Genomic DNA, 13,801 nt, shown 5'->3' on the forward strand with positions numbered 1-13,801 from the left:
AAGAATTAAAAAATAAAAAAGACATAAAAATAATGTATGTAGTTGATAAAAATATACTGTAAAAAAATTAGTATAATAAATAAATATAAAAGATGAAAGACAAAAATTAAAATATATTTTTGTTAAAAAATGCAAGAAAAATATTGTGAAAAAGAACCTATTAATCAAGTTTTATGAAAATATTATAAAAAATTTAAAATGTTAGTAAATAAAATAGTAACTCCTTTAAGAATTATTAATCAAAATACATAAAAGCACATTCTGATTTCTAGATATAGAAAATAATAAAAAAATAATTCAAATTAAATTCATTTATTTTAAATTTTTAATTATTATTTATTAAATAATTTAATATTTATTTATTTTTGGTCAAATCAAATAATATAATTGATTAATTATAATTAATGTTATTCACTCTAATGGTATAATTGAAACATATTGAAACTCTGAAGGTAAAATTAAAACTAAATATTAAGGATAAAATTAAAATAAAATTGCATTACAATCTTGTGAATTTTTTTTAATAAAAATCTCATTTATTTTCTTAATGAATGTTAATTTTGTTGTCAAATTTTATATTACTTTTAAAATTTTAGCGTAATTGAGTCTAATTTTTACATTTAATTTTGAAATAAATTTACTCAAAAAATTAATATGTAAATCACATTATTATTATTATAAAATTACTTTTTTAATATAATTAGTGCTGCTTATTTGAACTATTAAATTTAGCTTCTAATAATATTAAAGTCAACCTATTTTATTATCTTGTGCCTTCAAAGAATTTACACGACTGACATAAAAATATAACAATTGAAAAAAATTATTACAATGGATATATTCATTTTAACAAATATTCTTCTATCTAATACTATAAAAAATACATTGGCCATTTTGAATTATTACAAGTTAACTTCCATCCACAGTAGTAGAATGCCTAAATTGAGATATATTCATCAAACAAACAATCAATAAAACACACTCATCTGTACTTTCTCATTTTGGATACATTTATACATAAAAAAAATTATACATAAAAAAGAAAAAGAAAAAGAAAAAAAGAAGAGTTGAAATAGTAAGAGCGATAAAAATTACGATTCTTATCATTTTGTGTGGCCATTTATATATAGTAGACCAGACAACTATGATTATCTAACAAAATTAATTTATATTTATTGCACTCAACTTGAATAAATAAGAAATTATCTTATATTAATTTAGTTCTTAATTCATATGATTTGAATTGAGCTCAATATATATGATATAATTTGATTTGATTTAATTATTAATTGAAAATATTTCAATTGCCTATTTTATTCATAGATTTATTATATTGTCTATTTTATTCATAAATTTATTATTTTATTGACTAATAAATTAATCAAATTAATTAATTAGTACACACAATAAATTTAGTTTAATAAATTAAAAGAAATAAATTAAAAAATATTAACAGAATATTAAAAAAATTAAAAAATACTACTAAATTAAATTGATATAAATTATAATAAATTAAATAATATTTAAATATCTAATCTAATCAATTAATTTATATAGTTAGTTTATCGTAATAACTTGTATTTAACGAGTTAAAAGAAATAAATTATAAAATACCTTTAAAAATATATCATGTCAGCTCCATTATTAAGTGGAGAAATCTAATTTTTATATAATAGAATAAATAGATAAACAATCCGAGATAAATAATCAACCAAGTATGCGGATTGCATTACTCTTAAAGAAGTTAGTTAACTAACATGATCAACGGTTCTGAAGCTTCACAAGACCATTATAAATAGGGATCGTCTATGGTGTATATCCTATAAAACATCCACACCTATAGATCCTAAGTGGTTTGCTCCATTTTGAAACATGTGGTAAGAAACAGGTTATGACAATCTTCCTGTGTGAGCTCAGAATATCTCATAGGATACATTTTAAATGCTCCAGGAAGTATCGGTACACCGGTTGTTTTAACCGTTGATTTCAATTAATATATATTATATATATTTTTTATAATTTAGATCAACGGTTAAAATAATTGGTGTACCAGTACTCCCGATACACTTGAAATACTTCCTATCTCATATAGCCATCTTTAGAAACTTAATTACGTGTAATTAATAGAGTGCATTCTTGTATGATAATTTAGATTTATAAAAATAATTTATTTGTTTGGTTGTCTAATTTATCATGGTATAATATGATATAGAGTTTAAATATTAATTTGTATATATCTTTTTAAAATAGTCATAATTTTTAATTTAAAATTAACTATTAGGATAATAATATTGTCACAACTATTTTTTATAATATCACTTCATATATACTTTTTTATATTATATATTTATATGAATTTATAAAAATAAGTGACTTTATTAAAATAAAAATGGCGATATCTATTTTTTACTTATTGTATTCTAATTATTGTTTAAAGAATATCACTCTATTTTTCTTAAGGTGCGCTAGCATTAGTCATTGCTATTAGTATTTAGAAGTTGCAATGTTGTTATTTCTTAGGTGGATTCTATGGTGTAGAAAGAAAATTATTTTTACATGTGTAGAAGGATAGGTGTCAATGCATTAGTAGTTTATGTTGATGGCTTTTGGATGGGGAAGAATTAATTAGAGTACACAAATATTGATTCATTGGACCCACAAAAAAAAAGAGTGTGTGACATTATATATGTGTCACAAAGATAACTTATTAGGTTTTTTTATTTTAATAAATTGAATAAATATTTTATTTATTAAAATAAATAATTTAAAAAATTATTACCATGTAGACGAGATATATGTATTTATAAATATAAAAATATATTTTATAAAAATAATAAAAATATTAATAATTTAAATTAGATCAATTTAAAAAATAAAAATCAATATATTTTATTACTGTTTAAATCAAATGAAATATTAACAAATATTTTAGTTGTCTCGTTAAATTTAAAAAATTCAAAATATCGGAAAAATTATAAAAATTGTGTTTATTTTGTTTGCGTCAAGATTTTTTCCAACTACGTTTAATTTTTCATGTTTTCCGATTTTTCAAAATTTGCGTCAATTAACTCTCGCTTTCTTTATTATAGGTAAGGTAGCGTTTGGTGGAGAGACAGAGACGAAAAGACTGAGACCGAGAGATAGAGACTAAGAGTTTTTCTTTTTTAAATTCTATGAAAAATATTTTGGTTAATATTAAAAAAATATTTTTTTTTCAAATTTTTTTTCATCTAATGGACTTAATTCTAATTTGATTAGTGATACACATATTTATTAACAATAAATCAAATAATATGTGGGAATTTTTTATTTTAATAAATTAAATAAATATTTTATTTTCTGAAATAAATAATTTTAAAAATTATTAGGAAAATACATAAGCATCTCTTATCTTATTTATACTGTAAACGAGATAATTTTATCCGTATTGAGATATGTGTATTTTTTCAATTTTCATATATCTCCTTACTGTAAACGAGATATATGTATTTGTAAATATAAAAATATAATTTTTGAAAATAATAAAAAATATTAATAATTTAAATTAAATCAAACTCTTAAAAATAGAATATTTCAAATAATAAGAAAGATAAGCAGTTTCAAATAATAGAAAAGATGAGCAGTTTCAAAATAATAGAAGAAATAGGCGGTTTTAACTAACTAATTAATGAACTTGGTCTAGTAGTTAGCTCACTAATTTGCTTAAGCAAGTGTTGGGGATTCGAATCCCGCCTTATTATTATTTGAATTGATTTAGTGTAAATTCTAATAAAAAACGCCGGTGGATGGAAGTAGTACGGTTAAGATCGTCTACCTTTCATATTAATTGAAATATTCTATTTTTAAGAGTTTGGTCTAGTTTAAATTATTAATATTTTTATTATTTTTATAAAATATATTTTTATATTTATAAATACATATATCTCGTCTACATGGTAATAATTTTTTAAATTATTTATTTTAATAAATAAAATATTTATTCAATTTATTAAAATAAAAAAACCTAATAAGTTGTCTTTATGACACATATATAATGTCACACACTCTTTTTTTTGTGGGTCCAATGAATCAATACTTGTGTACTCTAATTAATTCTTCCCCATCCAAAAGCCATCAACATAAACTACTAATGCATTGACACCTATCCTTCTACACATGTAGAAACAATTTTCTTTCTACACCATAGAATCCACCTATTTCTTATTGATCTTGTAAAAATAAAATATCTAATTTTAAATTAGTTATGTTACAAAAATAAAAAGATGATAAATAAAAATAAAAATGTAAATATTTAAAAATAAAAAATTACACATGTAAAATAAGTAAATAATCATCATTATCAATTTGTTATTTTTTAATAAAAAGAGAAATAGAATAGACCTATGTTAAATAATTTTGCTTTTCTTTTGGTCATGGGACCTATTATTAAAAGATACAATTTTTTTAGAAATAAATTCTAATTATTTTTTTATAGAAAAATTTATTAATAGTGACAATACCTAAATAAAAGACTGGTTTACAAATAGCTTACATCATGGCTAATTAAAATGCTCACAGAAGATATTTGGTAAAGTCCTCAACAGCAAAAATTACAAAGAACATTCTATTAATCATATATAATTAAATTTCTAAAAATGATTATATGAGATAAATAAGTCAAATGTCTCTGCTGGTGCCAGCCTCCTGAACCCACAAACAAAGGTCGCCACAATCCACACCATATAATTTCCCAAATAAATATCGTTCCTAACACATTTGGAAAGCAACTTTTTAGAAGTTCAACCAATACATTAGTTTCTTTCTTGGAAAAAGAAAGGACAAAGTTTGAACAATAATAAACATGGATATGGAGTTGAGCACCACAACGCTTGTTTTATTCATATTGCTGGCTGCGTGTGGCATAACTCAATCCCTTGTCGTTCCTATTGCAAAATATAGTGGGGTACCTAATTCAGATATAACTCAGGTAATGATAACTAGCTAGCTTGGTACATAATATCATTGATAAATTTTGTTTGAACAATGATGTTAGTTGTAGTGCCGTGTGTATATAGGCTCTTACAAATGCATGGAGAGAAGCATGTGCATCACCAACAGCAAGCAAGATTGTGATACCTCGTGGGAATGAGGACAGTGGATTTGAAAGGGCCTTGTAAGGCTCCTATTGAGCTTTATGTTGATGGAACAATTATAGCACCAATGAACCCTCGTGATGTTGGCGATGAATGACAATGGGTTAAGGTTCAATATGTTGATTACTTTACCCTATCTGGCAATGGTGTTTTTGACGGTCAAGGTGCAATAGCTTGGCAACAAAATGATTGTGGAACCAACGTCAATTGTGCTAGGACTCCAATGGTGAATAAAATTTTTCTTTTCCATCCCAGTTATTTTGGTTTTCAATTTCTTAACATTTTACAACCATGCTACGCGTACAAAAAAAATCAGCTACTAAATCAAACATTCGTATATAGTAGCTAATTAGCATTTTTTAAATCAATATTGTCTAGATAGTATATAAACTATTTTTGTGTTACTTATTTTCAAACCAAATTTATATATTTATGTCTAAAAGATGAATGAATTGTGTTTGATGATAGAATTTTGGTTTCAACTTCATGAAACATGCAGTTGTTAGGATAATAACATCAAAGGATAGCAAGAACTTTAATGTGAATGAATTGGGGTGCCAAAACTTCACCTTTGATGGGTTCAAGGTCATTGCACCAGGGAACAGCCTAAACACAGATGGCATCCACTTGGGAAGATCAAATGGAGTGAGGATTCTGAACACAGACATAGCAGTTGGAGACGATTGCATCTCGATCGACGACGGAAGCGTGAACACACACATCTACAATGTGAAGTGTGGACCTGGCCATGGCATCAGTGTTGGAAGCCTTGGCAAGTACACCACTGAGGCTCCTGTGGAAGGTCTTATTCTCAAGAAGGTCACTTTAACAAACACTGACAATGGTTTGAGGATCAAGTCTTGGCCTAGTGCTCCTGGAACTTCTCCTATCTCTAATCTTTATTATGAAGACGTTACCATGATTAATATCAGGAACCCTATAATCATTGACCAGGAGATTGCCCTTGGAACCAATGTAATAAACGGGTATATATTATTCATCACTATACATATATACATACATTATTAATTGTTACTAATTGTTTCTGTTTCTGTGCACTTGTTTAGAATCCATCAAAAATAAGGATAAGAAATGTTTCATTCAAGAACATTAGGGGCACCTCATTAACCAAGGAAGGGGTGAACCTCATATGCAGCAGTGTTCTGTCATGTGAGCAGGTCATGTTATGTGATATTGATCTCAAATTCAACGGAGCTTTGGCAGTCGCCGTATGTCGTAATGTCAGGCCAACCATTGCAGGAAGAGCTCTTCCATTCGTAGCTGCTAATTAGAGTCTTTGCTTAATACATGTATATATACAAGTTGTAGTGCTCTTTATGAGTTACGGTACATGCTCCTTCGTACAAGTTGGTTCAAAGATCAATAGTATTTGATTAATTGGAGATGTTTCAAACAACAGCAGAAGAGGCCCGTGCATTGGCAGAAGATACCAACATGGCTGGTGAAAGAGCCAAATTATGTGGACATATAAAAGTCTAAAAATTCCAAAAGAAAGAGAAAATGTCCAAAAGCATCAGCCAACACATAGCTGAAAGAGATGTTAATTTTTTTATTCATTTTTAATACACTTATGTAATTTTGTGTGTGTTATATTTTTTTTCATAATATGATTTATAATTTTAGTTTGACAAACGATAATTCAAACACACACCTAGTATTTCAAAATCAATTTGAAGAAAATTAAAACAAACAACTCGTTTGCTTTACCATTGTAATAAACAGTTGAGTACAACGTTGGCAGTTTGGCTCACAAGTTCGATTACAGAAGACGCTGCAACTCGTTATTCACAACTCACAAGCGCATGACCGCAATTATATTACAAAGGCGAAAAATTGAAACACTCAATGATCAAAACTGTAGAACAAATGTTCATTCAAAACTTATAAGGATGTTACATGAATTATGAGAGAGAACATGCTATCAAACTCTATATATCTACCATCCTTAATATATTACTTTCAACCTGTTTCGCAATAACTATATCTAACTTAAATACTTCTAGCCTACCAGTAACATATGAAGGGGAGACCAGGAAGGCTATTATGACTCAATTATATCACGACCGAGTTCTATTCTTGTTGTAACTTTCATAACGCCGAGAGACAGCAGACTCAGATAAAGTGTCCCAAACCTACAAAGTATGAGTGACAACAGTAAATTTCACAGAAAAATCTATCAAGAACACAAATTTGAATTTCTGTGGCCCTTTTCACTCACTTGCAATTTTCCCTCTGAGCCTCCTATAGCCAACACAAAGGGATTTTCCTCTGAGAACGAAAAAGAAAATATAGCTCCCTGAAAAGTCACATCCAAAAACAGAAGTCAACCATGCTACTTGTATCATGATTCAAACTAGAGAATACCTTTTTCCCGTTAAAATCTCAACAAATAAAAGAAGCAAACTTACACCATTGGAAGCTTTAGATGCCACAACAGATGGTTGATTATTCGATAAATCTCAAAGCTTTACCTACAACAAATAACAGTACTCGAATGAGATGATTTCAAATTCTGCAAGATATAGTATATAGGAATAAGAACACAACAAAATGACTTCACAATTACCATTTTGTCTATCGATCCAGTAGCAAGTAGCTGCAAGAAGGCAACAAGGTACCGTTAAACTAGAGTACACAATAACTTGGTATTTCTCACCAAAATATTGAAAATACATACATTAGGTGCTGAAACGTTATAGGATACTGAGGTAACAACTTTGTCATGTGCATGAAGAGTAAATGTAGAACTTAGATCAGATGTGGATTCAGACTTTGCGGTCCGAACATCAAAACACTTGATAGTACCATCCTCGAGACTCACCTAGAAGCACAATTTAATTATTATTAGTGAAGCTAAAACTATGCATCCATAAAAATACAATTACCAATTCAATCACTGAAACGAGAAATCAAAATTAACCATAACACATCACAAAATAGTGGTAAGTGTGTGGATCCCAGGCCAAGCTCTCGACATCAGCTGTGATTGACCACTTATAACCAGGATGGGATGGCATCCTTCCATCCCTCTGCAAAGTGTAAAGGCATTGAAAGCATTAGAATGTTAGATAACTAAGAAAAAAGACAGACAGAAATTCCAATATGAACATTTTTAAAGAGAAAGTCTGTTTTGGCACATGAATATTATACAACCAAAATCTACAGTGTAATAAGTATCCATTCCAGATAAAAAAAGAAATGCAAAAATATAGAGTATATAAGAAACATTCTGTCACTACTAGGACCACAGTATGATCAAATGAACCACTAAGAAGAATTTCTCGTTCACGATGATGCCAAGCAACTGCTCGAACCTGTCAAGATAGATGAACAAAGCCATCAGACAACATATTGACTCAAGCAACCTAAATTAATGTTAGTAAGACAAAATATACAATATTAAATGACTTAATTAAGGAAAAAAGTAAAAAATCTTTCCTACCAACATATAAGTAATATTTCTGAATTTGTACACTATTTAGAAGTAAGGGAAAAAAGAAAAGAAAAGATGATGGACATGAAGAGGGAAAGTCCTCTTTATCAATAAAAGAAGCTCATATTTGTAATAATTAATTGTGTCTGACTGATGCTCCATTGTACTCTCACACTTCTCAGTAGCCACATCCCAAATCTTGACTCGCTTGTCAGCACTGGCACTAGCAAGTACATTCCTGAATATTTTAAGAATGACTGCCATCAGAGGTTTAAAAGAATAGAGTTTCAAAATAAGTAATAAATGAAACCTTTATGTCCCAAAAGGTGCCCAACAGATGAAATAATACCAAAATCCAGTTTTAAATTTAACAAACCTGAGCGCTTTGTTCCAGGCAAGACCAAGTACAGAGTCAGTGTGACTGCCATCTTTGTAATTGATTGATTTCTACAAAACCAATTAACAGAATCAGTAACTGGGTCTATACTCAGAATTGCACTTCAACATAAAAAGATTTACAAACCTTCTTCCCCTTCTTTTTCTCTGAAATGCCACCTAAAACCATGCATGGCTGCACTACATCAATCTGGGAATAAAGAAAGCTTAGAAGGTATTCAATGAAAGTGGCTTTATATTCTGAATGATGTTTCCAACTTTTTAGTGAAATTTATTAACCATATTCACTTACAACATCAAGGTCCCAAATTTCTATTGACGATTCCATTGAACCAACAGCTAAGAAGTTTCCTGCAATGATAATGAAATAATAATGCGATAGAAAGTAGAGGAAGCATACGGGGATCAAGTCAAATTTTGAACATGCAAATGAAGACTAGAATTTATAACTTATTTACTAAAACAAACAAGAGCACAAAAAATCAACATATTTAATAAAAAAAGGGTAAACATACGAGATGCATTGACAAAGGCAATATTCTCCACCTTTCTCTCTTCCTTGAAGGCAGTCAAGCCAAGCTGTGGATAGCAGAAATGTAGGAATTATGATATCATGATGGACATACATGTTCATCTCACTAGTACCGACGTCCTCAAGTATATGAACCTTGTAGTAGAAAAAGATGCAACTCATATAAGTCTACCATTGCATCACATAACATCCATAAAAAAATACATCAGCCAATAAGTGAGGATTTGTTTACCTCGAGAAGACTAAAATCGTCCTCAGTACGAGCACAAACAACGACAGAATCAGTTGGATTAATGATCATGTCTTCGAGTTCCTCAGAGTCATCATCATCCTTAACGATGTAAAACAATATAATGTTGTAGAGTCAAAAATGAAGGTCAACAGCAGAATGCAGACAAAGTATTGGAACTTACGTTCTTATATTTGATATTAGGATCCAGGTCGATACTTGGATAATAAAGATCACCAATCTCGAAACTAAATACATCAACTCCTAAGGTCAATAAAAAGATGCAACTTAACATAGACAACACAAGGAGACAGAGCTAGCTAGCTAACCATAGCCATGGCTGATATCATGCTAAGTGATTCGATAGCTAACTCTAACTAAATAGACAGATAACTCCCTGAGATGTTATTGTATACCTTCATCTTCATCATCATAATGTTCCATGTCAAGCTCCTTCAAACCGAGGTCAATATCGTCCAATTTATCAGCCTTCCCGAGAGCATCAGCAACATTGAGTGCTCGTGCAACTTCATCGACGGCGCCACCGGTATCATCCATGCGTTCATCACTTGCTTCTTCCTCATTTTCACTGTCTGCTCCACTGCATAACATACATGTACTGTAAAGTATTTGATAAAATTTTATAATTGGCTAAGTGAGTTTTGAAGAAGAAGAGAAAGACCTGGCGGTGGCAGCGGCGGCGGTGATTATATCTTGAATTTCTTCCTTGGAAGGAGTTTCAACTCGGTGGGTTCCGCCTTTGAAGCACCTATCGGTATCCATGAAATACCTGAAATCATTCTGAGACTCGAAATCAAACGAAAGAATAAAGTGGTGTGTGTGTATGTGTGTAGAATGGTGGTGGCAGCAGCTAGCTTGCAATAGCAGAGAGTAACAAGGAGGAGGAGGAGAACCCTTAGGCATTGTTTGGATATAGGAAAGAAAAGAGAAGTAAAGAAAATGAAAGGAAAGAAAATAGAAGGAAAAGTAGAGTTATTTGTGTGTTGTTTGGATGAAGAGAAAATGAATGGAAAGAAAATAAAAAGAATTTTTTTTGTTTGGATGAGAAGAAAAATTGGAAGAAAGAAAATCATAATGGTATAAAGTTGAGGTAATGACCAAATCAGTACCGAAAGATTGAAACGCTGACATTTTGGTACCTCATTCTCGTATTTGACAAAAAGACACCCGAAAAATTTTAAAAACTGATAAGCGTGTCCAAGTTATTGCCGGACCTAAGTTCTGGTGAGGACAATGCTGTCCTGGACACCGGATTTTGCTGACAAAACATGTTTTATTTGGGTTGTAATTTTTAATTAAGTAATTTGTTAGCCTAGGTGAAAATTAAATTAATTGAAATTGATTTGGCCCCAAAATCAGAGCTCTTTGCCCTAATCCCCAATACTGCTATCTTCGTTCACTCGTAGGAGGGGAGCCAAAATTTGGAAGATGCATACAGCAAGGGCTCGTGGAAAAGCTGCAACGGTGAGAAGGCAGTCATCGATGCAAGCCTTCGACGTGGATGGTGCTTCCGGTGTTGTGAGAAAAACTTACGATGGCTGCTGCTTTTGTCCCCTTCCAGTGGTTCCGTTGAAGTCGAAGACAAGTAGCAACCCTGATAGATGGTTTCTACGCTGCCCTATATGGAAGGTAAGCTTGGAATTTTGATGTATATGTGACGAATTAATGCAATATCCCTTCTTGGTTTGTCGTCTGTGCTTATTCAGTTGTAGTTTTTGATTGTTGTCTGATGTTTGAAATTTTCCTGTTATGCTAGAACACACAAATGCGTTGCGGGTATTTTCAATGGTTGGATGAAATACAAGAGGAATGTGTGAAAGGAGAAGTTTCTTCAGAGAATAGTAATATGCTGGGCAAATCAGAACCAAAATAGAAAAGCAGAATCAATGTCAAATGTGGGGATGGCCAGGAAATTGATAGGATGATGATGGTACTATCTGTGGTGAATGACATGAAGGAGCATCTGAAGAGGGTTGAGTTGTGCTTAATTTTTATGTGTATATTGGTTGGGATAAATGTGGCTTTGATTATGTTTAGTTTGGCTAAGTAGGTAGACAGTGCATAGTATAATTGTATAACAATGACACTTTGAAATTTTGTAATCTTCTCTTCATTGTAATTGAGATGATTTAATATATGCTGTGAACAGATTTGTGAAGAAATTTTTGTCGTCCTGATGTAAGCAAGCTATACAGATTAATAGTAAGCCATGTAATAGATTTGTGAACAGAACCTCAATAAAACACCAGGAGCTATAAAATGAAGTTATAACCATTAACTATTCAGACTAACAAAGTTCAGACCCCAAAATAAGACTAGCAAAATGACACTTATGTTCATAGTAGCTGCAACAGACCCAAAATGACACAAACAAAACACAAAAAGACTTAGTTTGCACTTACATGCCATAATGGCACTTGGGTTTATGTTAACTAAATCATGTCCAAACAGGAGCTAATAACAAGCTAAAAAACCCAAGATCAAAATCAGTTCAGGTGTTGTCATTTGTTGATGGCTTTGATGGTGGTGGTCTGGATGGCTTTTTCTTCTTCAAGGATAGGGTGGGCATGAAGCCAGTGAACCTCCTCTGTGTGGCTGGGCCTGCTGCTGTCATGGTCTCCCTAGTCACAGTTGGTGGCCTAAATGGTGCTGCACGTTGGTCCTGAAGATTGGGCCTAACTAATGGACCCTGTGGCATTGACCCAGTCCCACTATATGGGTCTGCAGCATTGGATAGAGGTGCAGGAATTTGGGAGCTAGACCCAAGATCAAGCCTGACAGCCCTAGGTTGAGCAGGGGGTGATGGTGCAGCTGCTGCATTTTGCCTTGGAGTGGTGCTGCCCCTTCCTCTTGGTGGAACTGGGTTGCCCCTTACAAAAGATGGTATGCCCCTCCTCTTTGGTGTTGGTGCCGATTGCGAAGTAGTTGTTGGAGGTGCCAAGTTGGTTGGTGCTGGTATAGTGGCTACATTAGGGGGTGCAGCATTTGTTGTAGTGTTCCCAGAATGTGTTGGACTAACCAAGTTATTCTGCATCAATTTGTCCATTCATGAAAACAGATACAAGAGTTTGGAACAACAAGGTATCATAAATCACATTGTTTACGTGATCAGGCTGACTTTGTGGATGGTTTTGAGTGAGGTCTTCCTCATCTGCAACATGTGCAGCATGTGCAGCCTTCATGGTCTCCTCCCTAGTTAGGTTTTGTTTACCTTGAGAAGACTGAGATCGTCCTCAGTACGAGCACAAACAATGACGGAATCAGTTGGATTAATGAGCATGTCTTCAAGTTCCTCAGAGTCATCATCATCCTTAACAATGTAAAACAATATGATGTTGTAGAGTCACAAATAAAAATCAATAGCAGAATGCAGACAAAGTATTAGAACTTACGTTCTTATCTTTGATATAAGGATCCAGGTCGTTACTTGGATAATAAAGATCACCAATCCTGGAACTAAATACCTCAACTCCTAAGGTCAATAAAATGATGCAAATTAACACAGACAACACAAGGAGACAGAGCTAGCTAGCTAACCATAGCCATGGCTGATATCATGCTAAGTGATTCGATAGCTAACTCTAATTAAAACCGCTAACTAACTAACTAACTAACTAACTAACTATGATAGATAACTCCCTGAGATGTTATTGTATACCTTCATCTTCATCATCATAATGTTCCATGTCAAGCTCCTTCAAACCGAGGGCAATATCGTCCAATTTATCAGCCTTCCCGAGAGCATCAGCAACATTGAGTGCTCGCGCAACTTCATCAACGGCGCCACCGGCATCATTCATGCGTTCATCCCCTGCTTCTTCCTCATTTTCACTGTCTGCTGTACTGCATAACATACATGTATTGTAAAGTATTTGATAAAATTTTATGATTGGCTAAGTGAGTTTTGAAGAAGTAGAGAAAGACCTGGCGGCGACGGTGGTGATTATATCTTGAATTTCTTCCTTGGAAGGAGGTTCAGCTATGGTGGGTTCCGCCTTCAAAGCACCTATCGGTATCCATAAAATAGTTGAAATCAT

At 31.8% G+C, this 13,801-nt stretch overlaps 2 pseudogenes; one reads left to right on the top strand and one right to left on the bottom strand.

Moving 5' to 3' along the window:
- Positions 1-4,840: 4,840 nt before the first annotated feature.
- Positions 4,841-6,424, top strand: LOC107480241 (polygalacturonase-like; annotated as a pseudogene).
- Positions 6,425-7,175: 751 nt separating this feature from the next.
- On the bottom strand, positions 7,176-13,801 carry LOC107480242 (uncharacterized WD repeat-containing protein C17D11.16-like; annotated as a pseudogene).

This window comes from Arachis duranensis, chromosome 3 (genome assembly GCF_000817695.3).
Source record: "Arachis duranensis cultivar V14167 chromosome 3, aradu.V14167.gnm2.J7QH, whole genome shotgun sequence".
NCBI classification, from domain to species: domain Eukaryota; kingdom Viridiplantae; phylum Streptophyta; class Magnoliopsida; order Fabales; family Fabaceae; genus Arachis; species Arachis duranensis.